Here is a 27,658-nt window from a genome sequence, read left to right as displayed (position 1 = left end):
AGAGATGTGTATCTTGTATTTGTTTAGTTAAATTAATACTTCATAGTAAATGCTACCTACTATGGACCTTCCCAGACTGCAGCTCAATTTGAGGTTGGTGTGCAGGCAGTGGAGAGGGAGGAATATAGAAATATCAGTATTTCAAATACAAGTGGAAACATATAGCACTGTGGGAATCTGACTTTGCCGATTCCCTTTCAATATCCTGTACCTTTTTTTCAACTAGCATAGATAATATTTTTAATCATCCATTAACTTATACAGCTAACACCCTTTCTCTCGACAAGGCTCCACATGCCTTGTACTCAGCATCTTAGGATATGATGCTCAAACCCATCTTGTGCTGTAAGTTAACAGCATAGAGGAGGAAATGAATCAATCAAAAGAAAACTGGAAGAAAAGAAATTAGAACTGTACCATCTTAGTGCCTTGCCCACACAAGGCAGTAAATTTCAACTGTCAAAGATAGTCCCACCAAGAAATCAGGAAAAAGGAATTTATTCATTCACTCGTCAACAAATCCTGACTGCCTAATATGCCAGGCACTGTTCTAGGTGTTAGAGTTATAGCAATGAACAAATCAGGCAAAAATTCCTGCCAGAGTAGAGCTTACCTTGTAGTGCAGAGGGACAGGACTTAAAGAACACCCAAGAAAATCCTTTCAGATAGCGATTAAGTGCTATGAAGAAAATAAAATAGGACTGGGGGTGGTCCCTGGGGTGAGGGGTGAGAGGTTACTTAAGGTGATCAAGAGGGCCTTGCTGAGTAGATGCCGTTTGAGGTGAGTCCTAAATGATGAGAAAACTTTATTCTTAATCCTACAAGTGTGGGGGTATGGTGGGAATGAGTCGAGTCTTCAAGGGTGGTCACAGTGGTCAAAAGTTCTTAATTTCTGGCAAACTAGGTTCCTTTTAGGATTTGGCTCATTAAAACAAAACAAAACAAAACCCAAAACCTAAACCTTTAAGTAGAACTCCTCTACTTAGGAGCCACTGATTTTTCTTTTAAGATCCACTAACTTTTAAACTTTTTGCTAATTACTTTATTGGTACTTAAGTAGAGTCAATTACTAGAAGGATTCCTTCAGAGCCATCCAGATTCTGAATGAGAGAGGATCCAACCCTGCAGCGAATCAGCGCTCCTCCACCGACTCATCAACACAGCCAGGTGGAATCTTGTAACTCTTCTAAGAACGGGAAACAAGCCTCGGGAAATGTGGGGACTCTGACACCCCCAAAGTTCCCCCAAATTGCGGGAGGAGGGGGAAAAATAAGCCGCCGCCCTTTTGCATTCCCTCTCCCGCGGCCCTCCAAGGCGTCACCGCCGAGGAAGGGTCGCTGTCCCTGGGTCAGAGGCACACGGCGAGTACGCGCGGGGTGGACCCCGCAGGAATCATCGGCGCCCAGTCTGCGGGCCGATGATTCATTCACCGCCCCGGAGCCCACGGCCACACGTTCCGGGCGCACTAGGACGGCCGCACACGCAGCTTCTTTAATATTAAACAAATGTTTCAAAGTACAAACGCCCGGAGCTAGAAACGAGTCGACCCAGGCAAGGCGGCGGAGAGGAAACGGCACGTTTCGGCCGCTGCCCGAGTGTTCCCGGGGGCGGGAGGGGAGCGGCGGGCACATCGGTCCACCCGGCCGCCGCCCCGCACCTCCCCGTCCCCGGCAGGCGCGCGGGCAACACCCGCAGGGGGCGCGGAGGGCGCACAGGTGGGTCCCTGCCCGCCCTGCCTCCCGCCCCTCCCCGCCCCTCGCGGAAGGCCAACGCGCCGCCCGCTCGCCCCTTTCCTCTCCGTGACATCTTATATAATAACCCGAGCTAATCAAAACGGAAGCGACGCGCGCTGCCGGGGCCCGACTCCCGGCCTCCACTGGATGCTCGCGCTCCGAGCCCCCAGCCCCCCAACTAGGCGCCGGGGCGCGCGGCTCCGGGCGGGGGGAAGGGCCCGAGCGCCGCCTCGGCTCGTCTCTCCTCGGAGAAGGCGCTGCCGCTGCCGGTCCCCGTCAGGAAGCCGCGAGCGTCACAAACTGCGTCAGCTTCTTCAAACACGTTTCACGGGCTCCCTCCAGCCGGGGAGCCAGCCGCTCCGGCGGCCGGGCCGCAGCCGGGGCTGGCAGGAGCCCCTCCGGGGAGGAGAAAGTTCCTCGGGGCCCTCCCCTCGCCCGCCGCGCTTCCAGCCCCTCTCGGCGCGACGCCCGCCCCGCCGCGCAGCCCGCCGGCCCGCCCCGATGGCAGGTTAGGCAACTTGTGACCCCCAGGCGCCTGGCGGCCCCCTCCCGCTCACTGGGCTCCCCTGCCGCCGGGGGCCTCCTCCCGGCCCGGCGGAATACGGCGACGCCAGAAACTTCCCCCGGCCACGCCGGGCGGGGGAACCGCCCTCGTCCCGGCGCATCGCCCTTACCTTGCTCTCGGGAGGCCACGAGCCGGGCGGGCCGCGCGGGGCGCGTGGTGCGCGAGCGCGCGCGCGTGGGGCGGTAGGTGAGGGCGCCCGCGCCGGCGGGGGCGGGGCGGGGCCGCGGGCGGGGCAGTTGGGGGGGCGGCCCGGCGGGCGGGCGCGAGGCGAGCAGAGCCGGCGGCGGCGGCGGCGGCGGCGGCGGCGGGCGCGGGGCGAGCGCGCCGAGGGGGCGGAGGAGTTGCCGTGGGTTTGTTTACGCATTGCTGCCCGGCTCGGGGCACAGCCCGCACTCCCTGATTGGACACAAACTGGGGCACAGCCTCTCGCCGCCGCCCGCCAGGCCTCCTCGAGCAGCCGCCGCGCAGCTCCCGGAGTGCCCTGCCCGGCACGGCCCGCGGCGGCGTCCGGGCCTGGAGGGGACGAGCCGCGGCGGCCGCCGGGCGCGCAGCCCGCACGTTGGGCCGGGGCTCGAAAGCGCCCACCTGTAGGGGCCCGACCTTGGCAAGGAGAAATTCGAAACTTCGGAGGCTGGAGTCCTCGTATCTTCCAGCCGTAGAAGGAACCCCCCCCCTCTCTCCTTACCCCCCCCCCCCCGCCAACACACACACACACACACACACACACACACACACACACACACACACAGAGAGAGAGAGAGAGAAGGAGGACGCTTGCCCTTAGTGGAGAGAAAAGCCGCTCAATTGAGGTTTACATGCCCCTTTGGTGATGGTCAAGCTGAGGCTTCCCATGTATGAGCTATCTCTGGGACCTCGCAGTTCCTTCGCCTGTCTCCAGGTTCTCTGCGTGTAAATCCGTCCTCCGCGCAGAATTCAAAGTTGCCATCCCAGAATTGACCTTGCCACACGATGCTCAATATCCTCCGATGACTCCCGTAGCCTCAAACCCCAACTGCTTAGTCTCAGAGTCTTCCATAGCTGGGCCTCCACCTTTCAGCCTCTTTTCCAGTGCCCAATCCTCTCCCCCAAAACCCTTGTCTACAGACAACACCTCAGATGCCCCTGTTCTTTCACAATTGATTTTGATCCTGCTCTGTTCTCTGCCAGAAGACCCGTAGCCCCCTCTACCTGTCAAACTTTAATAGACTCAACTTGTCCACCATCTCTGTGCAGCCTCCCCGACGCCTGTGCAGAATCCTCCCTTGTGGCTGCCATCAGCCTGGCCTGAGGGTCAGTCGTGTGCCCACTCAGTGTCCCCACTAGGCTGTGAATTCCTAAGAACAGGAACCTGGTTTTAACAGGGCTCTGGGGATGGGAGAGATGAACGCCCGAAGAATAAAATTGAGTGTCTGCAGCTCTGCTGGAACTGCAAAAACGCATGAGAGTATCAAAAGGGTCTCTTGATAGACCATCCACAAACCTTATCTTGCAAAAAGCAAACACTTCCCAAAACTGAGAATGTCCTCCCAATATGTCTCTGTGTCTCCGCCTCACCACACCTAGCTATGGGCCCTCTATACTCATCATGGGCACTTAATAACCCTTGGAGGAATAAAACTGAGATGTTCCTTATACTGAGGTTCAAGGTGATCAAAGTGAGTACAGTAAATCATGAAGGAATGGACACGAATGGCCACAAACCCAGTCATTTTACAGATAATTCCCTGGCTAGAGTTCCTCAACTCTGGCAGCCACTGTGGATTCATCACTCTCTAATCAAACACTAGAGAAGTGGCCCCTGACCCTTCGTAACTCTTGGGATGGCTGGATTTCTTTCTCTCACGAAATGCATGGCTTTCCCTGAGAGAGCTGTCTTTGAACTCCAAGGGTGAATCCAAGTGAAAGTAAAGTTTTCTTTTCCAGGTACTTCAATAGTGATAATTTAATGCAGTGCATTAGTTACAAAGCTGTTGAAAGAACTAGAATTACAACCAGGAGAAGGGGAGGCAACCCTGAGATTAGCAACTGCTGGGTACATCTCCTCCCCTAGGGCTGGAGGGACAAAGGGAGGAGGCTGCCAAAACCATGAAGGCTTGTCCAGTGGGAGCTGGAGCCATGAAGGAAGTGCAACTACTGCTGGAGATGCCTCCCAAAGCAGAGAGAGTGGAAGGAATCCCCTGGCTCCTTCCTTCCTCTCACCTTCCAGGACCACCCAGTGGTAGAAAGCAGCAGAGGGCAGGGGTCAGAACCCCTCCAATAACAGATGAGAACAGAGAAACGAGAAGGAATCTGAGAGCGCTCTGGACTTGGGTGCTTCACTTGCTTACCTCCAGGACTCTTCCTCTGGGGGATGGGTTTTGCCAGGGCAGCGCAAACTTTTTCTTTCCAAGCCCCAGAACTCCCTTCCTCTTTCTTCTTCTCTTTGCCCTTTTGCTTCCACTTCTCCTTCCATCCTCTTCTCTCCCATGACTCCTGTATGTTTACTTTTTCTCTCTTACTTCTCTATCTCTGGCTCTCATTTTTCTCCTTGCGTTCCCATATACCTCCTCCTGACCTCTTTTTCCCCCACTGAGTCCCGTCCCACCTCTGCTTGTCCTACTCCTTCCTGGGCAGGCGGGCAGCCTTCTTCAGCATGAAGGAGATGAGCGAGTTCCTATGTAGGTAACGGAGTTCGGAACTATAACATTGTTGCCTCTCTAGACACTATTTCACCTATGTTATCTCATTTTAATCCTCACCTCACACCTACTAGCTAGGCATCATTGAATAGAACTTTGGTGGCTTCATGATTGTGTATCTCAGGAAAGGGTTTGCTGGTGTGGGTCACCAACGACACTGCTGATGGTCCTCTTAACCTTGCTCATCTCCAAGTGTTTCCCTCCACCCTTTCTTCTCCTTATCCTACATCTTTTCCTTTCATTAACACAGATATTTTTCCTAGATCTCAACCCCCAACAGTCTAATACATCTCCAGTCTAAATCTCCAAAGATTGAGAATGGCTACTTGAAAGAGGTGGCATTTCAGTTGGTTTTTGAAGGCTGGATAGAATTTCAATAGATGGAGATTGAGGAAGAACATTCTTGGTGGAGCAGCGAATAATATGGTCCAACTCGAATGAAACACAAGAGATGGCTAGGAAATAAGACCAGATTTCAGAAATTTGTCTTTGGAGCTGAGTTCTCTAAGACAGACCACTCAGAAACAGAGATTAACCCTAAGTATATTAAGTACAGGTATAATTCATATAATTAGAATCATAACATTTTAAAGCCAGAAAGAAATCTAGACATTGTCTGACCCAACATGTCCATTTTTAAGGGAACTGAGGCCTCAAAGACTTAGGTAACTAGTGTATCATAGTAGTTAACCACGGGCATTAGAGTTTGACTACCTGTATTCAAATCCCTGCTTTGACAAATGTTAGGTAATATGATCTTGAAGTTATCTGTGTTTAAGTTTCCTCATGTATAAAACAGGAAACATGATAGAACCTACCTCAGTGGGTTGTTGAAAGAATTAAATGTTTTTACAAGTAAAACACATAGCACAGTACCTGTCATATAGTCTGTCTTCAATAAATATAGGTGAGTATTGTAACGTTTTCCTATAGTTATTCAGCTAGCAAATACCAGAGCCACAACTGGTCCCCCATATCTTTTAAGCCGTAGTTGAATATCCTCTCCATTACTAGAAGTTATGTCTCAGGGTGCTTGTTGAATGCCATCTATGGGACTGCAGTGCTCCTCTGGTCTGCTGTTTAAAGAAGTGCTCAGTTATCCTTCTAGCTCCCATTCCTCTACATTTCCACCAGCCTCAGCAATCCCACTGTGCGGTCAGTCCTGCATATGTGAAGTTCTGCAAGAGGAGAGGGACATGAAAAATAGCAACGGACGTGTGTTTCGTAGTCAACAATATAGCTGACAAGTTCTGATATAGTCAAATTTTACTAATTTAAATTTCAAAGGACCAAAAAAATCATTTAATTAAAGGAGTTGGAATGATCTGTCATTCTGCAGCCAATGTAGTATCAAACCTGCCAGTTTAAATTTTGGTGGTTCCTTAGGGGAACTCACTGAGATCAAGAAAAAGCCTTCCTTGAATCAAGTGTCCAATCCTTCAATGAGATTGTGATGGTAGAGAATCTTCTTTGTCCCTCCACCTTTCCTTTCTGAGTCTCTGGTCCCGCTTTTCAAAACTCCCCCAGCTCCGTGACCTTCATGCAGCCCACTCTCTGGACTGTAAGCATCTTGAGGCAATGAACCACAATCTACTAACGTTTTCACCTCTGGAACGTAGCTCGGGACCTGGGCACAACAGGAGCCCACACATCGCTGAACTGACTGATGTGAGCAATGCCACACATATCACAAGGATATGGAATCTAAGGGAAAAAAAAAAAAAAAGGTCATGAGGAACCTAGTGGCAAGACGGGAATAAAGACACAGACCTACTAGAGAATGGACTTGAGGACATGGGGAGGGGGAAGGGTAAGATGTGACAAAGTGAGAGAGTGGCATGGACATATATACACTACCAAACGTAAAATAGATAGCTAGTGGGAAGCAGCCGCATAGCACAGGGAGATCAGCTCTGTGCTTTGTGACCACCTAGAGGGGTGGGATAGGGAGGGTGGGAGGGAGGGAGATGCAAGAGGGAAGAGATATGGGAACATATGTATATGTATAACTGATTCACTTTGTTATAAAGCAAAAAGTAACACACCATTGTAAAGCAATTATACTCCAATAAAGATGTTAAAAAAAAAAAGAAAGGATCCCTTCCACCTCCTCCTCCAAAGCTTTGTCTCCTCGGTTGGTTGTCCTTAGCTAGTTGTCAGCCTGCTTCACTAATTCACCAGAAAGCATGACAACAGCTGAATGTGAAATAAATGTGCATTTTACAAGACAAACCACATTCAAAGGGATTTATTTTAATGGTGGAAATCCAGGCAACATTTTAAGAGGATCAGAAAGATATTTTTGGGGCAGCTGGACTTTCATAACACCTTCACATCACACCACACAAACTGAAGTTTATCTCTCTGACAAATAAAGGCTACTTGACTTTGATTCTTATACATTTTAGTTTCGATTTCTTGGGTTAATTTGGAGACAGCCTCCATTCTAGATATGACTGTATTAATTATCCCACCTAAGTAATTTCTTAAAAGGCACAGTTTTCTTTAATCTTAAAAATGTCAATCATTGTCCCATTTTCCTCTTTTACATCAAAGCCAGACTAATGACCCAATACCTTGAGCACTCACTGACTCTTTAAGCCCCGATATTTCTTCCACTTCCTCTATTTCATTTACATGCATCCTCTAGGAAGCTGGAAGGACTCCAAAGGATTAATTCTAGATCAACTCCTCATTTTGTAGGAGAGGAAACTAAGGCACAGAGATGTCAGTGGCAGAATCTCGAATTCCCAGCCATCACCCCATGCTCTGTCCATCTAAAAGCGAACTCCCCATTGCCAACTGTCCTCCTGACTTCCCTGTTTCTACCTGTTACCACCATCCTTTGGGCCCTTTAAGATTAAAATGGGTGGTCTTTGACTCTTCCTTCTCTTCAGGCCTCCCCCTTCCACATCAGGATATCTCTGACTTGTTTTTCTAGTCTGAACTGGCCCATGATTCAGGGCATTTTCTCTTTACAATTGTGTCACTACAATAAGGTTGCTAATGGTTTCATTGTCTCTCGCCAATCTCTTCCTCTTATACAGAGTGAACCTAGCAGAACCATCTTAATATAACTTAAATTTTTTAATAGGTATAATAAAGTGACATTTTGCCATATAAAGTCAAATCCAACATGCATTTATACTATCAATGAAATACAAGTTTATTATCGTCAAGCTTTTCCAATTCTGAAACATATACCAGTAACTAGCTGTGTGACTTTAGGCAAGTTATTTAACTTCTGTGAACTGCCATATCCTCAGTCTGTTAATTGGTGATATTATTAGTATATGTGCCTAACTCATAGGGTTGTTTGAGAATTAGGTGAAATAATAAATGTAAAGTAAGTAATAATAATCATTGTAATAGGTAATATTTGTTGAGGTCTTACTATGGGTCAGGCATTATTCCAAGCTCTTTAAATGAATTATATCACAGTGACCCTTTAACATAGATTCCATTATTATTTCTAGATGAGAAAACTAAGGTCCAAGGGAGTTCAGAAACTTTCCCAAGATCAACAAGCCAAGAAGAGGCTGAACCAGGATTCAAAACTGGGCAGTCAAACCTGGGCGAACCTGTAAGCCACAGACTGGTACATAGAAAGCACTTAGTAAATGATAGTTATTTTATTGTTGTTATTTGTTATGAGTATTATCACTTTAAAGAGAGGAGAAACCCTTTTCTCTGCCTTCCTTCCAGATTTCTTTCAGAAGTTGAGCCTTAGCATCACTTTGGGAAGAGGTGGATAATTCATGATAATCCAGTTGGCTTGGTACCACTTGTTTCTGCTTCCCAAAGTGAGGTTGGAAGGATGATCAGGGATTCTTGCGCTGCTAGGGCCCTGTAATCACCCTGGTCCTCCCCGTCCCCATAATACTCTTGATAAAATGGGAATCACACAGGCAGTCCCTAGTCCAGGAATAGTTCATAGTGACAGGTCAAAGATTTGTTCTCTGATTGTACTTAGAGTTCCTTTAGGGCTTTCTCGTGGATGGGACCAGAACATTCTCTCTGTCTAGCTCTGTTTTTCTGCCTCAGAAGACAATTTAGGAAAGAGAATCTCCCCAGTGGTTTCCCAACAAATAATTCTTTTGGTCTCTATTATAGTATTTCATTTCCTTCCCTTAGGGCACCTTTTGCACTGTGATCATCAAATGGTCTGATTTAAGTCTTCTTCCCTTTGATGATGCTAAAAGCAAAACAAACCCCTCATTACTGGTTTTGATGTTCCTTTCCAGGTGCTCCGTCAATTCTTCTTTGGCCCAGTCTAATTCTGAATTTACTTGACACACCATGCCTTCCTTGCTCCCTTGCCTTCCTTGAGTGTCATTGCCCCCTGGCATCTGGTTGTTTATATTTGAACATCTGGTCTTTTTGCTTCATAGCATTTGACCTTGGCCTTCCAATGATGAGATTTTCGTACATCCTGGAATCATACAATTTTAAAGCCAGAAGGACTTTTGTAGATAACAGAGGCCATCTGATTCCTTTTATATGAAGAATCAGGACCCAAGGAAGCCAAGGTCGGATGCAGAGCTACACAGCCTATGATGGGGAAGCTAGAACCAGACCCAATACTTCTGCTTCATTTGTTTCTTGCGAGTTAGATTATGATACCTGGAAATAATAATATGAGGAATTTACAAGTGTCTTCTCCCAAAATGTTTAAATTTTCATGTCAGTGGTTTTCCTAATACATTTCCGGGAGGCTCAGAAGAATAGGAATTCCATGATTGAAAAAATGAAGCCATAAGAAGACATGAGTTTCAGAGCTGGGACCATGTCCCTTAATGATCATCTTTCTTTTCTAGTGGTACTTTGTACAGTGCACACAGCAAATTCTCAACTATGATGACAATGGTTAATGATGATCAGATCTCATATTTGTCTGCTTTCAATTCTCTTCTACCATTTTGTTCTCTATAGTTCCAGCTATTTCTGGGTTTCAAGCCTTTTGGAAGCCTGGCTCATTCAGTTTATGAGGGTGATGAGTGGGTATTCAGTAGCTGTCTTCCAATAGTGATGATGATGATGATAACTTCAAATGATTAGAGATCTACCCCAAAGCACACATATGTATTTTGAAACTCTTCTAGACTTGAGGAAGTGTGTTCTTAAAATAATACCGGCTATTGCATTCTCTAGTCAGGTAGTTTGGAAAATACTGGATGAAACAGAATTAAACTGTTGGGTTGATTTGTTTCTACTGGAATTCACAGGATCTTTAAAACATTCTATGAATCCTAAATTCTTAAAGGAGGGTGATAAAATATGTAGAATTTCCCAAACATATTTGACCATCAAATCATTTATTCCTTGAACATCTTTCTCATAGGAGTGGTGTAACATGGAACAAATTTTGGGAAATGTTAAATATCCTTTGGGTTTAAATTAGAGTATATAGTACTTCATTTGTCCTAGAACTATCTGTTTCAAATGTTCAGAGACCTTTCCCTAGGGTTTGTTTTCTTAGATACAATGACTTAGCCTGTACCGCTGCTTCACATATCATTTCAGGACCTAGACGCTGTTGTTTTTCAGCCTGAATTTTTCCAGACAGAGAATCGTAGCTTATTTAACTCTGGTCTTATATGTGAGCCACACTCAATTGCCATGATCATTTCAACTGTCCTGTTCTGATCTACAGTTTGCAAGGTGCAGGGTCAAAAAGTTAATGATAACTATAGTAATGACAACTAGCATTTTTGAATATGTATGATGGACCAGTTATTTAACAGCTTTACATGTAACAACCTACTTAATTGTCACCAGAATTCTATGAGGTAGATATTTCTATTTCCATCTTACACTTGAGGAAACTGAAGTGAGCTTATGTAACTTAAGTAACTTTGCCCAAGAAGATCCCAGTTAGGGAGGGAAAGCTGGGACTTGAACCTGATTGTGTTCAACTCTTAAGGATTACTGTGCACTGCCCTTCCCATGTTACTCCTTTTTTTTTTTTCTTTATTTATTTTTGGCTGCGTTGGGTCTTCATTGCTGCATGTGGGCTTTCTCTAGTTGTGGCGAGCAGGAGCTGCTTTGTTGTAGTGCGCAGGCTTCTCTTTGCGGTGGCTTCTCTTGTTGCGGAGCACGGGCTCCAGGCACGCAGGCTTCAGTAGTTGCAGCATGCGGGCTCAGCAGTTGCGACACATGGGCTTAGTTGCTCTGCGGCATGTGGAATCTTCCAGGACCAGGGCTCGAACCTGTGTCCCCTGCATTGGCAGGTGGATTCTTAACCACTGCGCCACCAGGGAAGTCCCTACTTCTATTTTTAAATGTATGTGTTGCCTCCTCAACCAGAATCCTTTAAGAGCAGAGGCCATATGGTCCAGACCTCAGTACAATCTTCTGTGCTTGACAGCTCCTGGTATGCGGTATCTATTACTCCTTTGAATATAAAGCTTATGCAACCTGCCTAAGCCATTCAGCTAGTAAAATGATGGGCCTGAGATTTGGAACCATCCGCCATACCATGTGTGCACACCTCATAGATTTCTCACCAGGACCATGCAGGGTGCACCAAGTGAGCTTTCTCCTTCAAGGGCATCCTCACCAGGCTTTTGAGTATCCCAGATAAGGAGCCTTTTGTCCCCCAGAGCCTCCAACACATTCTTTCTGCCTTCTCCCAAACAGATACTGGTCCTAGACTAGTGAACTAAGTCTACCCATAAGGCTAATACCCTGCTAAGCAAGAAAGCACTTTTGTTGTTGTGTGCTGATTTTGTTGGTGGTGTTTGAACAATGTTCTCAACCCTTTAGAATCCCTTCCAGACGTTGAAATCTTTCAATGTAATGAAGTACAAACGCAGCAATGGCCCCAAGGGGGCGCTGGGCGGGGTTTGTGGTGAGGCCCTCATCCCCCCGCTGCTCAGCTGTGCCGTTGGCCCCCTACTGGCAAGTTCAGGAGCCCTGCCCTTGCGACTGGAAGCGCCCCACCTGAGGGCAACGGAAATCCTTACAGCCTGCTGGGTGGTGAATGGCTGGACACTGCCTGGCAAAGGCTTTAGCGACCGTGTCTCTCTCTGTGGCCTTGGCCTCTGCGGCAGTCAGGCCCAGCAGCTGCCCTAACATCTCAGCCGGCTAGAGCCCGTTTTCCTCACATGGGTTTCCTCCAAATTTCATCATGTCCATTTCAAACGGCCCTGCTGAGACGCCCCACAAGAAGGCCAGGACATCGCCTTACCCTGGCTGTAAAGTGGGGCGAAGCCAGGTCCCCAGCGAGAAAGTGAGCTGGCTGGTTGCGTGGCCAGAGTACAAGGCTGTTGAGTACACTTCCGGCCCAGTCTTGGCCGGACCCAGGTGGGCAGACCCTCTTTTGGGTGAAAGAAACTTCTCTCTTAAATTTAATGAAAAGGATGGGCATGTTGAGAGAAGGAGCCAGAACGGTTGGTATGAGGTTGAAAATGGTAGACCTAGAAATCCTGCACGTCGGCCAGGGCTGGTTGGCTGAGGGCTTCTGGGGCGTTGGGGCCCCAATCATGCTGCAGATCCCATCTTAACCAGGTGGAAAAAGGATAGCAAGGGAAATACAGTTACCCACCCTGTTTCTGGGAGAAACATCCTGCAATTTGTAGCCAACAAAAGGAAGGACTGTGGGGCATGGGCCATCCCGGGGGGGATGGTGGATCCAGGACAGAAGATTAGTACCACAATGAAGAGAGAATTTGGTGAGGAAGCCATGAACTCCTTACAGAAATCCAGAGCAGAAACACAGGAGGTGGAGAAACAATTGCACAAACTATTCAGCCAGGAACAATTTGTGGTCTATAAAGGCTATGTGGATGATCCTCGGAACACAATAACACGTGGATGGAGACAGAGGCTGTGAACTACTATGATGAAGCAGGGGAGGTAATGGATCATCTTCCTCTGGAAGCTGGTGACGACGCCAAGAAAGTGGGATGGGTGGACATTAATGATAAACTCAAGCTTTATGCCAGCCACTCCCAACTTACTCAACTTGTGGCTGAGAAACGAGGTGCCCACTGGAGTGAAGATGTGTACCCCAGCTGCCATGGGTAGTGGCATGGAGTCTCATGCAAGCCATAGGCCTTCAGATGAACACAGGTAGATAAGAAGCAATCAGCTCAGAACTCCCATTGAACAGGACAGGAGGATCACTTCTTTTGGTGATTATTTCCCAAACTGGTCATAGGCTGGAGGCTTTGTATCAGGGAATAATATTAGACTCATATGGGGGAATGGAATCACAACCTTTTTGGCTTTCTAATTGGAAGAAGAAGAATATAGTGTACATTGTATACATTGTATACAATGTATACATTGTGTACATTGTATACATGGCTGTATACAATGTATACAGCCATGTTGTAGACATTGTATACATTGTATACATGGCTTTAACCAAATCATACAACTAATGCTCTTTGAAGAATTACCGGTAAAACAAAGATAAATTCTTACCCACCATAGCCTCTACTTTTCATCCAGCTTGCATTTGTCAGTTCTTTCTTTCTCCTGATGTGTTAGACTGTGGTTTAATCTAATGTATAATCTGATTTTTGGGTTAACATTTGTTTTTCAAATTTAGCTATATGTGATCTTGTATTCACTGCTTTCAAGTACAGAAGCTCTTTGGTTATTCTTGTTTTAGAACCTTCAGTTTTATGGGAAAAGTTCCATCTCTATTTTAGTCCATAAGGATCAAGTACTTATGAACCAGGAAAAAAAAATGCAGTGACAAAATGAGCTTAATATCCATCCCTCCCTCTGGTTATCACAACTGTTCTGTCTGAACAGAATGGGCTAAGCTCAAGACATTTGTTCCCTCTCATCTCAGAGGATGGACCCTCATCTCAGAAGACCCTACAAATGCCAATTCCTGGCATGAAGAAGTCTCTATCAAGGAGATGTATGTAATCACAGCCTAATGAAAAAATAATTCACATCTACCTTTTCTCCATTAAAAAAAAAGCCCAATGTATAAACGAGAAAGTGTTTATAGTCAGTTTGCAAACAGAGATGCCCCCTGACAATCAAGAATGAGGGGATCTCAGTAGCAACAAATAGGCCAGAAATACATTTCTTCCCTCTCATCACCTAAAACAAGCAAGTTAACTTTATTTGTATGTAACACAATTATGGAAAATTAACTCAAACCACTGTGATGAACCTTTTATGGCTGAAGGGGAAAACTATTTGTAGTTTTGTAGGCATTGATAATCTCATAAGAAAACACTTCCATAACAATATCTAACACTTATTTCCCACTGACTGTGTGCACACACTCTTTTAAGTGCCTTATTATAGTGACTTACTTATTCCTAAGGATCCCCCTAAGAGGAGGAGGGTACCCTTACCTCACAGGCTGGGCTCTCTAGGAAGCAGACTCTGTGAGGGTGATTAGCATTGCAAGTTTCTCAGAGAGAGGTCTTGGGATCCACTCTTGGGGAAGGGAGGAGAAGGAAGCAGGATTGGGCAGGGTGAGATGTTGAGGTTGAAGCCCAGTGAAGCCTTCAGTCAACCCCACATGGAGCTCTGGAGCTGGGAAGGCTCTTCCAGCTGCCCTGAATTGGGGCAAAGGTTCAGGCCTTTCTACTCTTTTTTGATCAGTCATTGGATGTGGGCTGCCCGTGGAAGGGGGTGTGACCTTAGGAGAGACAGTTTTCCTCAGCCATGGCAATGCCCAAAGAGGGCTAATATGTGAATGCCATCTTCTGGAAACACTCCAGCAGCTGAGAAGAGGAACCTGGGGAAGGGAAGGGGCAGGCGCTACAGGACCTACTGTATATCGTCCCCCTATTTTACAGATGATATAACTAAGGCACGGGGAAGTTACGGAACTTGCAAGCTACACCACCAGTGAGTGGTGGAGTGGCAGGTTTTTGGGCTCAACAGTCTACCCCCTTGGCCGCAATACCATAGTCCCTTCAATAGTTACCCTCCTATAGTCCCCAGGTGCCCTGTGCACTGTTCCTTTAAGAAAAGAAAAGCAAAAGAAATCACCATGATATCTCTAACTACGTGCACATTTGGTCAGAGTTTCCTTTCCTAAACCTGAAGGACATGTGCACGGTTTCATTTATTTTCCTCGTGAAAGATGTCGTATTTACAGGGGTGATGACAATTGTAAAAAGGTTCACCCATGGATGCCCACCATTGTTCACGCTCAGGAACAAATTTAATACATCACTTTTCTTTGTGACTTCTATAACTGCTTGTTTTAAGGATGGAGCCATCTGTCTTATATATTAGTCTCAGCTCAGTAACTTTTCCAGGTGAGATACGCTCCCTGTCTTTATTTGAATCATTGGGGCACCTGGTTGGTCTAACATATTTTGAATGTTCCTAAACTTCATTATTTTTCCAAAATGTAAGTTCCTGAAAAAAATACACTTACACACACACACACACACCCTGAAATAATGAAGGTCTAATGTCTCTAATGTATCCAAAACAGAATTCTTGATTTTTTTCCCCAAGAATACTGTTCCTCCATCACTCTTCCAAGGTAATTGGCACCAAAATCCCTCCAAGTTGCACAAGAAAACAAGGAATCCTAGATTCCTTGCCTTCCCTCACCTCCCACATACAATCCATCTGCAAAATTTAGTCAGCTCCACCTTCAACACAATATATCTGGAATCATTCACTGCTTTCCACTTTCAGTGACCACCCTAAGCAAGCCACCACCCTCCTCCTCTAGACTGTCGAAGTTGCCCCCAACAGGCTTCCCTCTTTCCACTCTTGTCTACCTGCTGGTCATTTTCCACAAAAAATGAAACAACATTTTTAAGAATGTCAGTCACATGTCCAACCCCTCTTAAAACCTTCCAGTGGTTTCATTTTTTACATAAAACACAAACTCTTTACCCAGGCCTACCTACTATGGATAATGCCTATGCTCTAGTCTGACCTGGTCACATTCTACCCTGGCTAGTCTAGCCTTTCTCTTCCTGGCATTCTTCACATTTGCTTCTGCCCCAGGGCCTTTGCTTTGCTTTTCCATGTCTAGAATGCCCCTTCCATATCTTCACAAAGTTGGTTTTTTGGGTCAGTCAGATCTCATTCAAATAACACTTCCAGAAAAGAGTTTTCCTGGCTACCTAATCTAAAGTAGCTCACCCAATCCGTTTCTACTTTTAGCCTGTTTTATTTTCTACATAGTATTTAGCACCAGCTGAAATTATCCTGTATATTTCTATTTACAAGAGAGTTTAGTGATTTTTCTGTCTTGTTGATTACTATACCACCAATATCTAGAATAGTGCCTGGCATGTCAACACATTATTTGCTGCTGTTAACAGTTTTTTATATACTCTTCCCTCTTTAAAAAAAAAAAAAAAAAATATATATATATATATATATATATAAATGTGATCACATTACCCTTGGCCTAACTTTCTTATTTAAAAAGATTTTTATCTTGAAATAATTTTAAACTTAGAAAAAAGTTACAAAAATAGTACACAGAGTTCCCATATAATCCTTCACCCAGCTTCTACAAATGTTGAGAACTTATTTATATAGAACAATTATTGAAACCTAAATTAACATTGATTTACTACTTTTTACTATTAACTAATCTACAGATCTTATTCAACATTTACTAATTGTTCCACTAATGTCATTTTTCTGTTCTAGAATCCAAGGATTCCACATTTCATTTAATTGTCATGTCCCCTTTATTTCCTCCCATCTTGTAAAGTAGCTCAATTTTTTTTTGTTGTTGTTGTTTTGTCTTTCATGACCTTAACACTTCTAGGTACCAGCCAGTTTGTTGTTGTTGTTGTTTTAACTAGAATGTTCCACAATTTGGATTACTCTGACATTTTCTCATGCATAGATTGAGGTTATGCATTTTTTTTTAGTATGAATGTCACATCTGTGATGTTGTTTGGCTAAACTATTATGCTGAAAAAATTAAGGTAAAGTTCTCATTTTTAAAATGTCACTGTGGAATTTCCAACCACCTTGTACTACTTTTGACCAGTATTTATATATTTTTATGTATGTTTTTGCACACACACACACACACACACAATTGAATATATGTATTCTAATCCTTCCACCCCTCCTCTGTAAGAGAAGGTGACTAGGAAGCTCTGAATTTCATTCATTATCCTATCGCCTTCCTTCAAGTTTATGGGACGACACTTGAATGCTGTGTTATCCCACTGTATCAGTTACCTATTTCTACCAAAAAAAAAAAAAAAAAAATCCTGCAAACAATCTCAAAACACAGTGGCTTAAACCAAAAATATCGAGTTTGTAAGTTTGAAGTTGACCACTAGGGTTGGGCTTGACTGGGTGGTTTTCTTGTCATGACTGGGCTCATGTCTGGGAGTTGGCTGGCTTTTGGCTAATCTAGGATGACCTTGGGATGATTAAAGAGAATCTGCTCTGCACCACATGTCTCTCTTCTCCTATCTAAGCATGTTCTCATGGCAATGGCAGTGAAGCAAATGTCAAATGGAAACATGCAAGTGTTCTTGAGTCCCAGGCTCAGCACTGGCACCAAGTCATTTCCCTGCATTCTATGAGAAATAGCAATTCATAAGGTGAACCCAGATTTGATGGGTGGGGAAATGACTCTTTCATTTCCCCACCCATCACAGGAAAGTCACATGGCAAAGGGCATGGACACAGAGAGGTGTGAAGTATTCAGGCCATTTGAGCACTCAAGAAACCAACATCTACTGTGCCTTTTTTTCTAACAGTTTCATTGAGATAGAATTCACATACCATACAGCTCACCCATTTAAAATGTACAATTCAATGGTTTTAACTATATTCACAAGGTTGTGCAACCCCCACCAGAATCAGTTTTAGAACATTTTCATCAACCCATAAAGAAACCCCATGATCACAGAACTCTATTACAATTTCTTTTTTTGGAGCCAAAGACTGTCTCTTAATCATTTTTACATCCCTAGTGTCTAGCATGGGGTTTGATCCACAGTAGATGCTCAATATATGTCTGCCAAAAAGAATCGAAGAGCTATCAGGTTTTGCCTGCTAAACCCTGCAGTTTGCCTATAAATATTACTCAGGCTTCTAGCGTCGGCCCAAAAGTATTTGTTTGTTTTGGTGCAACTTTCTGCTACTTTCTCCACCTGGCAAGGGTTGGGCAATTGTTCCCTTTGATGAATCATTTCCAGTTACTGCTGCTGAACGTTCTTTTCTTTTCGTCAAGGTCTTTATCAAATAGGATGACAAACTGTTGAAAGTTAAATTATGGGTAATTATGAAGTAATAGGGTGGTGAGGTTTGGTTCATCACTTGCTTAGAATTTGGTACATACTGTCCCTGGGCACCTCCCTTGTCCCTTCCATTTGGTAATAACAGTAATGGGTACATTTACTCTGTGCCAGGCACTTTGCATGCATTATCATTTATGCTTTCTTATCAGGGCCAAATGAAACATTTTAAGACAGCCTTATATTAAGCCAAGACATCTATCTGTGCCACTTCAAACTAGCAGCTTTTTGAGAGCAGAGGCTGTGCTTTCCTTTTTTTTCAGCATCTCTTATGGCTGCATGTGTATTTAATAAGATCCTGAGTAAAATATAAAAGCTAAAAACCATTTTCTCCTTTCTTATTAAAAAATTTAGAGTGAAGGAAGGAGTCAAATACAATAAACGCCATTTGATTCAGCTTTGATGAGTTTCATAATGCTAAAGTTCACATGTGGCAGTATACTTTCTAGGTGAGAAAATTTTTGCCTTTTGGGAGTTCTCGAAAGGTTTTGATAGTATACACTTTAAAAGTGGAAGATTGTCAAGACTTTCCTATATGTTATGTGAATGTGAAAATCACATTTCAGTGTGGTAAGTTTTGTTCTTGGATTTGTCACTAACTAGCTGTAGGAACTTGGGCACATTGCTTCACCTATCCAAGTTTCCTTGTAGCTTATAATTCTATAAGTGTTAAATTGACAGATATTTGCAATACTTTTATATGTATGTTATTGGAAAGAGTATATAGACTTACACATTTATAAATATTATATACTTATAAAAAGCAAAATTTTCAAAACAGGAATGGGAATTTATATATGGGAGAAATCTGAATCCTGTTAGGACTATATTTTTTTTAAGAAAATTGGTGTATTACTCATCTATTTCTACTTAGCAATATTACCTCAAATATACTTAAAATGACACATTTATTATGTCACAGTTTCTGTGGATCAGTAATCTGAGCTCAGCTTAGCTGCCTTAGGGTATCAAAAAGCCACAGTCAAGGTGTTGACTGGGGCTGCTGTCTTATCTGAGGCTCGACTGGGGAAGGATCTGATTCCAAACTCATGTAGTTATTGGCAGCATTTAATTCATTTCAGATTGTTGCACTAAGGGCCTCAGTTTCTTGCTGGCTCTTAATCAGAGACTGCCCTTAGTTGCTACCATTTGGCTCTCTTCATAGGCTAGCTCATAATAAATAGCTTGCTTCTCCAAAGCCAACCAGAGAGAGAGTTTCCTAGAAAAAAATGGGTTACAATGTTATGTAATGGAGCCATGAATATGTGTTCATGTACATTCTGTCACATTTGCTACTTTCCATTGGTTAGAAGCAAATCATGGGTATCAATACTCAAGGGGAGAGGATGACACAAAGCATGAGCACCAGCAAGTTGGGATCATGGGGACCACCCTAGAGTCTACTGGCCACAATTGAAAAACTACAAAATGTGTGTGAGCAGTAGAGTAGGATTAAATTCTAGGAGCCACTCCATCCCCCAAGCATGCACACATATAAATCTTGCAACAAGGGAAGCATCCTGCTTCTCTCTTATTCTGTTTCAGAAAATGCTGCCATCCATAGCTCAGTCCTCAAACCTAGTAGCTATCTTTGACACTTTGCTCTCTCTAGCCAGCCCAACCTTCAATTCAACCCACGAATAAGGTACCAAACATGATCCTTTCTGTCTGTTTCCACTGTTTCCCCATCATTTTCAGTTACCACTGTCTTTTCCCTAACATTGAGCACACATCTCAACTGGCCTTCTGGATCCCACTCTTGCCCTCCTTTGTGATCCACCCTTCATATGGCAACCAGAGTGCTTTTCTTTTCTTTTTTTCATTTTTGGCTGTGTTGGGTCTTCGTTGCTGTGTGGGCTTTCTCTAGTTGCGGCGAGCGGGGGCTACTCTTTATTGTGGTGCGCGGGCTTCTCATTGTGGTGGCTTCTCTTGCTGCAGAGCACTGGCTCTAGGCACGTGGGCTTCAGTAGTTGCAGCACATGGGCTCAGTAGTTGTGGCTCATGGGCTCTAGAGCACAGGTTCAGTAGTTGTGGCTCAGGGGCTTAGTTGTTCCGCGGCATGTGGGATCTTCCCGGACCAGGGATCGAACCCATGTCCCCTGCATTGGCAGGCGGATTCTTAACCACTGCACCACCAGGGAGGCCCAGAGTGTTTTTCTTAAAACATAAATCAGATCATGTTATTCTCCTGCTTAAAATCTTCCATTGGCTTCCTACCGAATATGAGTCAAATCCAAACTCCTTTATCTGACCCACAGGACCAACATAAACTGACCTCTGCCTGTTTCTCTAACCTCATCTCTTCTATAACATTTCTCTTTATACACATCTGAATTGTTTAATTTGTGATAATGACATATATTTTAGATTTCATAACCTAAAAATAATTTAAAGTAAATAAAATTAGTATTTTAAAATAATCTAACAAAGAATATAATATAACAGGGTAAAGTAAGTTTTAATAAAGCTAAGCATTTGGGGCTAAATATTTTTTGAATGAAAGAAACATTATTTAGCAATGGTGGCTTTATGGGTGATCCATTGCATCATGTATCAGATAATTTGGTCCAAAATGAGATATCCTAAATTAGATGAACGTCTGAGATAATATGAAATCCCAATTTAATCTACTAATACACACTGAAGCTAAAATAAGAGAGCAGGTTTATCTACAAAGTGGTGAGTTTTATTATTTGGGGAGAGGGGCAAGCAAAATTTATTATATAGGCAGCTTATTAATTGACCTTAATCTAAATAGGAAGTTATAAAATCATGTCCATAATAAAATCTAAAAGTAGGATTACACATTTATACAAGGTAATTTTCTTACATTTCTTATTAGTTAAAACCAGGAAAATTCACTTTCTAATTATGTGGGTCCAAATTATTCATTTATCATAGACTACCAAGCCACCTGGGTATGTTCACCCAGATAAGATACAGTGGGAGAGCATAGCCTTTAGAGATAGACTGACTGGAATTGAATCTGAATTCTACAGCTTGGTAGCTGAATGACCTCATTCAGTATATTCAAACTTTCTGAGCCTCAGTTTCCTCATAAGTCAACGGGGATAACAATACCCCCCTTGCAGAGTTATTTTAAGGATTAAATAAACTTATTTATTGGCACATTGTAGGTACTCAGTACATGGCATTTTCTTTCTTTCTTTCTTTCTTTTTTTTTTCATCACTGCTTGGCTAACAAACCCAAAAATACTATAAATTGATCCACTTTCCATTTCTATTCTCATTATGTTAGACCTAGGATCAACTTGGGCAGAAGAAAAGAATTAGAAAAGTATCATAAAGGCAGACTCTTAAGACTTGTCTGACATAGATGAAGAATGAGGCAGAAGCCACATGTGAGACTAAGATTTCAGTTGGAAGTGAAAAGTTATCAATATATAGGAATGCTGAGGGAATTTGTGTTTGTGGCTGGGTAAATCATGGAAAATTACAGGACACTTTGTGGTAAATGATATTATTTACTTATTAAATAAGCTATGCTGTTGTCCTCTCCCCCACATTTTGAATGTAATAAATATTAATTTGAAATAGAAAATCTGTGTGGCTGTTCAGGGTATCTTAGAAAAATTAATTGTCGAGTCTTGAATGTAATACAAATTCATTACTTATATTTTCACCAGAAGTAGTTGTTTTATTAGACGAGTATTCTTTCACTATTATTTCATTTCCAGAGCAACAGGGCCTTTGATTTTTTTCAGATTACTTTTGGGAGAGAAGACACTGCAGTGACTTGCAATTTAATGAAGAAAATTCTTTTATGGTTTCTCACTTTGGGATGCTGTTAGATTGTGTTGGCATAGTGTAGGGAGAATCTTATATTTATAAGTTCTGCAAACTCTTGGTGGTTTTAATGTTGTTATAGATTCTAAAATATCACTGTATAATTTGTATTATGGAGAGGCACTGTTTCATTAAGTTAGCTTGATTTGGTTAATAACCTACAAAAACAAACTCAATGAAAATTTTCACTTTCTTTTTTAATCCTAAATGCAACAGCTTATTCCTCGGTTAACCATGGTGGGAGACAATAGAAAATATGTATTGGTTTCTGCCCCCAGTTCCTGGCACAGAGTTTCTAAAACCTTTGGAATTCCCTTAGTAATTAGAACATTAGGAACATCTTTTATTCTAATGGGGTGACTCTGGGTGGGCTCCTGGATGGGGGCTGGTCAACAGAAAGACCAAGCTATGATTAGAAGCTTGGAATTGTCAGCTCCATTCTTCATTCTCCAGAGAAGAAAGAGGGGCTGGAAATGGAATTAATAATTGATCATGCTTACATCCCAATAGTATGGGGTTTGGGAAGCTTCCAGGTAGGTGAACGCATCCACATTGGGAGGGTGATGCATCCCACCTCCATGAGGACAAAAGCTCCTGTGATCAGGATCCTCCCAGACCTCACCCTGTGTATCTCTTCATCTGGCTGTTCATCTGTATCCTTTAACATATCCTTTAATAAATATGAGTAAGTGTTTCCTGAGTTCCGTGAGCCACTCTAGCAACTTAATCAAACCCAAAGAGAGTGTCATTGAAACCTCTGATCTATAGCCGGTTGGTCAGAAGCACAGGTGATAACCTGACTTTTGACTGGCCTCTGAAGTGTGGGGGGTTTTGGGGGGGGGGGGTGGGCAGTCTTGTGGGACTGAGCCCTTAACCTATGGGATCTGAGCCCTTAACCTATGGGATTCATACTGTCAGAATTGAGTTAAATTGTAGGACATCCACCTGGTATCAAAGAGAATTGTTTGGTGTGGGGGAAAACCTCCACATATTTGGTGACCACAAGTGAAGTGTTTTGTGTGAATAGTAAACAAAAATCACAGGGACGAAGTAGACTAAACTGAATTTTTCAATACATGTGGACACTCATTCTTTCACCCATTTGGGTTTATTGATAAGTAGGGTGACCAACTGTCCCAGTTTGCTCAGGACTGTCCTGGTTTTAGCACTGAAAGTTCCATGTCCTCAGAAGCCTCTCAGTCCAAGGCAAACCAGGACAGTTGGTCACTCTATCAGGTTTTCTAGGCAAAAATATTTATTGAGTACCTACTATGTGCCAGGCATTAGAATTACAGTGATGAGCAAAACATACACTGTCCCTGCCCTCACGGATCTTAGAAATGTATAACTAGTCCACCCACATCACGTGGAAATAGTCAAGCCATCTCCCTCAAGACTCCTATTTGCATGGGAGACTTGATTCCTGGGATAAATCTTGAAGGGACTTTGAAGCTGATAGTCAGATTCTAGGATCCCTAGGTAGTATAGCTCAACAGAGAGGAGATAAAATTTCCCAACCTCTGGGATCAGTATGCCTCTAGGAAGGCAGAGCATTTACTGTGAGGAGAAAAAAATATACTTATGAGTGCTCAATGCATATGATGATGACTCTTAGGTCATCTCTCCCACCTCCATCCCCACCCTGCAGAACTTTCACCAAGTCCCTCTCCTGAGGGCTAAGCAAAAGAGGCCATTATAAGCACTTAAAAATATTGGGTTGGCCAAAAGGTTCATTCGTTTTTTTCCATAAGATGGCTCTAGTAGCACTTAGCTGTCTTTAACTTCATTCAAAACAATTTTGTTAGGTTGTATGTGACAGCTGTCATATCAGTGTGCATTTAAAAAAAGATATCAGAATTGGTGAATTTTTGTGTAGCCATTTTAATATTGAAGATGGAAGAAAAAAAAGCAACATTTTCAGCATACTCTGCTTTATTATTTCGAGGAAGGTAAAAATGCAACTGAAATGCAGAAAACAAAGATTTGTGCAGTGTATGGAGAAGGTGCTGTCAGTGACCGACCGTGTGAAAAGGGGTTTGCAAAGTTTCGTGATGGAGATTTCTCGCTGGATGATGCTCCAGGGTCGTGTAGACCAGTTGAAGTTGACAGCAATCAAATCAAGACATTCACTGAGAACAATCAACGTTATACCACGCAGGAGAGAGCTGACATACTCCAAATATCCAAATCAAGCGTTGAAAATCATTTGCCCCAGCTTGGTTATGTTAATTGCTTTGATGTTTGGGTTCCACATAAATTAAGCGAAAAATCCCTTCTTGACCGTATTTCCGCGTGGGATTCTCTTCTTAAACGTAACGAAAACGTTCCATTTTTAAAACAAATTGTAACGGGCGATGAAAAGTGGATACTGTATAATAACGTGGAATGGAAGAGATTGTGGGGTAAGTGAAATGAGCCACCATCAACCACACCAAGGGCTGGTCTTCAACAAAGAAAGTGATGTTGTGTACATGGTGAGATTGGAAGGGGGTCCTCTATTATGAGGTCCTTCCGGAAAACCAAACAATTAATGCCAACAAGTACTCCATCAATACTGGGTATTCTTCTTTGATACTAGACCAACTGAAAGCAGCACCCGACAAAAAGCATCCAGAATTAGTCAACAGAAAATGCATAATCTTCCATCAGAATAATGCAAGACCGCATGTTTCTTTGATGACCAGGCAAAAACTGTTACAGCTTGGCTGGGAAGTTCCGATTCATCCACCATATTCACCAGACACTGCACCTTCGGATTTCCATTTATTTCGGTTTTTATAAAATTCTCTTAATGGAAAAAAATTTCAATTCCCTGGAAGACTGTAAAAGGCACCTGGAACAGTTCTTTGCTCAAAAAGATAAAAAGTTTTGGGAAGATGGAATTATGAAGTTGCCTGAAAAATGGCAGAAGGTAGTGGAACAAAAGGGTGAATACGTTGTTCAATAAAGTTCTTGGTGAAAATGAAAAATGTGTCTTTTATTTTTACTTAAAAACCGAAGGCACTTTTTGGCTAACCCAGTAACTGTAATTGACCACTTTGTCAGACCTCAAAGACGGGATTAAAATATTTTTCCAGCTTCTAGAACTCCTTCAGTGATTGCAGAAAGGGCAGTAGAGCCCAGCACCAAAGGCACTGGAAGGCATGGTCGCAGTGTTGGGGTACAGTGGGCTTCTGGGCATGCGTTAGAAGAAGCAGTGCGGAATGACAACAGCCAAAGAACCCACCGGAAGGGTGTACATGGGGAAGTACAGGGTGTCAAATATGGCCTCTTGAGGTGGATAGACACAAATGCCCTTGTACTTATCACCTGAGCCTCTTAGATGCGAAGACCGGTATAGTTCAGGGAAGCAAGGTCTACATAAGAGGTTAATAGAGACCTTGAAGGCAGTCGCTTCCGGTAATGCAGCAATGGCACCACAGTTCCTGTCGCCCTCCTTTGTGCTCCCAAAGCACTTTGTAAGTGCCGACTGGAGTTGCTCATGTCAGCCTTGGTCTCCCCCATTAGAATGGACTCTTGGAAGGTCAGAGACCATGGTGTGCCTAGGCTTTTGTATCGTCTTTGATATTTGTGTCCCCATAGCACTTATTCCAGTGTGTGTTCAACACACATTTATTGGCTCGAATGATGAGCATGAGCTGGTATTTTGTAATAAGAAGGGAAGCTACAAAATTAGACCAAATGATATAGCCAGGGACCTAGCCTCAAAGAAGGATTTATACAAATTGTAGCAATTCTTCCTGAATCAGGACCAGATAAAGAAATAAAGAGTTTGGGATAATACAGATTCTTTCTTTAAAAAGTTAGTCTTTAAATCCACAGGAAAGAAACATATTGTATTCTGTCCTGAGTGGTGATTAGGAACAGCTACAGGAAGTAGCTGTGGGTGAACTGTTACGTAACAGTGACAACATGATTGAATTCAGGTTCTAGAGGGAGAGGAAAAGGAAGGAAAAAATCCATTAAGTTGCTTAATTTTAAAAAGGAAATAAGATTAAATTGTTAGATTGAAATAAATACCTGTAGTTCATTTTTTAAATAATACAAAGAATTTAAAAATACCTTCTTAAGAAATGAATGTCACCAATTGTACAAATTAGATGTTGGAGGAAAAATCCTACGCTGTTCACTACAGCAGTAAATGAAATCACTAGAGAGAGGTAAAGAGTTTCACAGGAGAAGGGAGACATTCCACAAATGACAGAAACAGGAAAGCATATAACTTCTATCAGATCAAATTCACATCAAAAATTAGTCAGAAATTCAAGGATCATGTAGAACGAGGAACACCATTTTCATATGAGCCATCTCTGAGTGACTAGGACTCTGAAATAAATCACTCAAGCTAAGAGATCAAGGAATACTGAATCAAGCATAAACTCTCTGGGGAAATTGTTTTATAAGGAGAAATCATGCCTGAAAAATGCCCTAGGAACCCCCAGAGGGGTCACATATGTCTACTGAGAACGGGGTCTCCATGGATCTGGTCTATATCGACAATGATCAGCCTTTCACTAGATTGCACACCACAGACAATCCTGATGTTAAGATTTCATGAAACTGAGGGCAACGTTTAGTCAAAGGCAGATGTCTTTGAGACAGAAAACATATAAAGCTAAATGGGTGCCTTTCAAAGGTAATAAGTATAGAGGGATATTCTACTCAATACCTTTATGAATGACCTGGAAAGGCAAGACCTCCAAATTTTCAAGTAACTCTAAGCACCTCTGAGAAATGGATTGAAGACGTTCTTCAATCATGCCTGTGAGCCATCATAAATGCCACCATAAACACCACTCAGGAGCCTCAGTGTAGGCCAGGGTCAGATCAGACACATGGATAAAAAATAATCTGGTTTATACTTTAAAGATGTTGGGTGTATACGTTAAAGAAGTTATGCCCTGCTGGTAAGTTATGATCAAAGAAGACCTACAAGTTGAGTTATCCTAGACCAGTGGTTCTCAAAAATTTGGGTCCCAGGACCAAGAAATTAAAATTTATTGAGGACTCCAAAGAGCTATTTATTAGTTTATTTTAAAATTACAATAAATCCATTACATGTTAATATAAATAAAAAATTTTAATTAACTATTTTTTCCAAATTAAAAAATTAGTGAGAAGAATGGAATTGTTTTTTCATTTTTAGAAATCTCTTTAATATATGACTTAGGAGAAAAGAGTGGTAGATTATATTTGCTTCTGTATTCAATTGTTGCAATGCTGTTTTGATTGAAGTAGATGAAGAAAATGTGGCCTCACACAGTAGTATATTTAGAATAGGAGTATATTTTCATAGCCTTTTTAAGGTAATTGTGGGTATTCTTCTTTGATACTACACTAAAACTCACCAAGTGGTGGTTTTTTAGAGGTTAGTTGTAATGTGGAATCTGAAACCATATTAACTATCTTATGATATTCTGTTATATTAAAATCATTGGTTTACCTTGCACTTTCAATTTTTTAAAAACTTTAAATCCATGTGTAATTTGTGTAACATAGTGGATTATTTATTTAGAAATTATTGATTGACTGAGTTCTGTAGATCCTCCAAATGTTGATATTTTATTCTACAATATAAACACCACATTTGTTAATATCGCCACAGATCTCATCAGAAAAGGCTTTAGGCATCGAAAAGTTGTCCAGTTC

The 27,658-nt window shown here is 42.8% G+C and overlaps 1 protein-coding gene and 1 pseudogene across 2 annotated transcripts in view; one reads left to right on the top strand and one right to left on the bottom strand.

The window, feature by feature from the left end:
- The window catches only part of PCGF5 (polycomb group ring finger 5), a 115,997-nt gene extending 113,501 nt beyond the window's left edge, over positions 1–2,496 (bottom strand). Inside the window, exon 1 of one of the 2 annotated variants that reach the window (XM_068548191.1) lies at positions 2,408–2,496. The gene's annotated coding sequence lies outside the window, so the exon portion shown is untranslated. The remainder of the gene's footprint in view (positions 1–2,407) is intronic. The other variant, XM_068548192.1, reaches the window with a different exon arrangement.
- Positions 2,497–11,958: 9,462 nt separating this feature from the next.
- LOC137767181 (ADP-ribose pyrophosphatase, mitochondrial-like) lies at positions 11,959–13,004 on the top strand (annotated as a pseudogene).
- Positions 13,005–27,658: the final 14,654 nt, after the last annotated feature.

This window comes from Eschrichtius robustus, chromosome 7 (assembly GCF_028021215.1).
Source record: "Eschrichtius robustus isolate mEscRob2 chromosome 7, mEscRob2.pri, whole genome shotgun sequence".
In the NCBI taxonomy this organism is placed as follows: Eukaryota; Metazoa; Chordata; class Mammalia; order Artiodactyla; family Eschrichtiidae; genus Eschrichtius; species Eschrichtius robustus.
The sequence above is the reverse complement of the archived record's forward strand: the minus strand, read 5'-3'. Positions and strand labels throughout refer to the sequence as shown.